Below are 1,864 nucleotides of genomic sequence, written 5' to 3'. Positions count from 1 at the left end.
GTTAAAGGTCTTATGGGAGAAATTCAAATTCGCGTTTAAGAGTCAGCATTTCCAGGAGAACTCTACGGACATATTTTACCTGTTTTCAACTTACAAAATTCGTCTGTGTGAGCCATGGTTTTCAGGTCCAAAGGGAAAAAATCTTCTGTGGGAGCCAGGGTTTTCCCTCCCCCTGCATCCCCCGCTTGTACCTCACGCCCCCTCCCTCCCCGCCTTACCTCGCAATCTCTCGCGTCACCTTTATTTACCTTATGCCAGCCAGCCAGACGCTTTGTGTAGGTCGCCTCTTATCTTATCTTATCTTATCTTCTCCATAATATCTGGACCGTCCCTCCACCCTCTCTCTCTCTCCTCTTCATATTATTCTTTCTTCCTATTTTTCTGACATCGTAATGTTTTGTTCCTTTTTTCATTAACCAGTTAGTTTTATACAAATCAACCGAAGCATCTCAATGTAACCTTTATTACTGAAAACTGTCTCCGAGACTATCTAAGCTGGCACCAGCTACCTGCTCCAGGCTATCTGCCCGAGGCAAACATCGCCTGATTACCTGCCCTTACATCTACCAGTCATTGTCAGCGTTCGCCATCGTAATAATTTATATATATACATTAGGCGTTAATAAAACTTATTTATTTATTTATAATTTATTTAGTCATCTAATTCTTAGTTTACGCAATTTATAATAAAAGAATTTATTCCCAGTATTCGCCAATCATTCTCGCTATTAATAAAACAGCCAAACGCTCACTCAGGGGCACACTATCGTTATTACGCTCATTCAGGGGCCCCCTCAGATCGCCTAAGGTCAAAGTCTTAGAGGCCTACACTTTCAGTCAACATTCAACCTTCATCCTGTTCACAAGGTTCCCCCAGCATAGTCATATCATCATGTCAGTGTGTCCCCTGTGTCTGTCTCCTCTCAACAACGAAATCAGGCATGTGTGTCAAACACGGTGTTTAACATGCCTAGGTGAGATGTCTATCAACGCTCTTCAAGAATGCAGACTGTACTGTATAGGATGCAACGGGTCCACACCGCCTGGACATTTTGACGTAACCTGTACCAGCTGTGGACAACTCTATTGTGCAAATCGTAAGTACCGCTTTTTCTCGCACATTCAATAAACTTTCAAAGAAAATATATATCCGAAACATACATACATACATACAGACAGTCAATTTATATATATTATTCTTATTTCAGTTCATGGTTCTACTTCCTGCCCGTACTGTCGTTGGTCCGTTAACCAGGAACCTCCCACCGAAGCCAGAAACGTCATTGAACCTCCACCCAAACGCCGTCGCATCATAAATAACCGTACGTTTTCACAATAATTTTCGTAATTTAAAAAGCTAATAATTATATATTTTTTTAAGCAAGTGTATAAATAAGTAATATGTGCTCATACAGAAAAATGTTTCCATTACAGGAGTTCCTATTCGTGATCAAGAGAATCTCATACTTGGTGGAATCAACATCCCAGCTCGTAAGTAATATTATTATTTATCTGTAATTCAGTTTTTCCTCTTATTTAGACTTTTTGTTTTTCCTCTTAATAATAAATCGTCTTATTTACACGATATTTTCCTCTTAAAGTTACAAACATTGTTTTCCTATTAAGGTTTTCAAATCCTCTTAATGTTTTCAAATTTGCTTTCCTCTTAATGTTTATTCATTGCTAATATTATATTACAGAATCGCCCCTGGATTCAACCCAACCCTCTGAGTGGAGCACGCCTGTTCGCAGTCAACCCCAGCTGTCCCAGGAGCTAGAAGAAGATGCACCAGACGGCAACCTGCAGGCATCCTCAGATGAAGAAGAAGACAATCAACCCCCTGTTCATGACATATCAGATGAA

The 1,864-nt window shown here is 40.0% G+C and overlaps 1 long non-coding RNA gene across 1 annotated transcript; it reads left to right on the top strand.

Moving 5' to 3' along the window:
- Nucleotides 1–987: 987 nt before the first annotated feature.
- LOC138371981 (uncharacterized) lies at nucleotides 988–1,491 on the top strand. Its single transcript, XR_011230606.1, has 3 exons — nucleotides 988–1,097; nucleotides 1,209–1,322; nucleotides 1,435–1,491. It is a non-coding gene; the product is annotated as an uncharacterized lncRNA (long non-coding RNA).
- The last annotated feature ends 373 nt before the right edge of the window (nucleotides 1,492–1,864 follow it).

Source organism: Procambarus clarkii, chromosome 37 (assembly GCF_040958095.1).
Source record: "Procambarus clarkii isolate CNS0578487 chromosome 37, FALCON_Pclarkii_2.0, whole genome shotgun sequence".
Lineage (NCBI taxonomy): Eukaryota > Metazoa > Arthropoda > Malacostraca > Decapoda > Cambaridae > Procambarus > Procambarus clarkii.
Note: the sequence above shows the minus strand (reverse complement) of the source record. Positions and strands in the feature narration are given on the sequence as shown.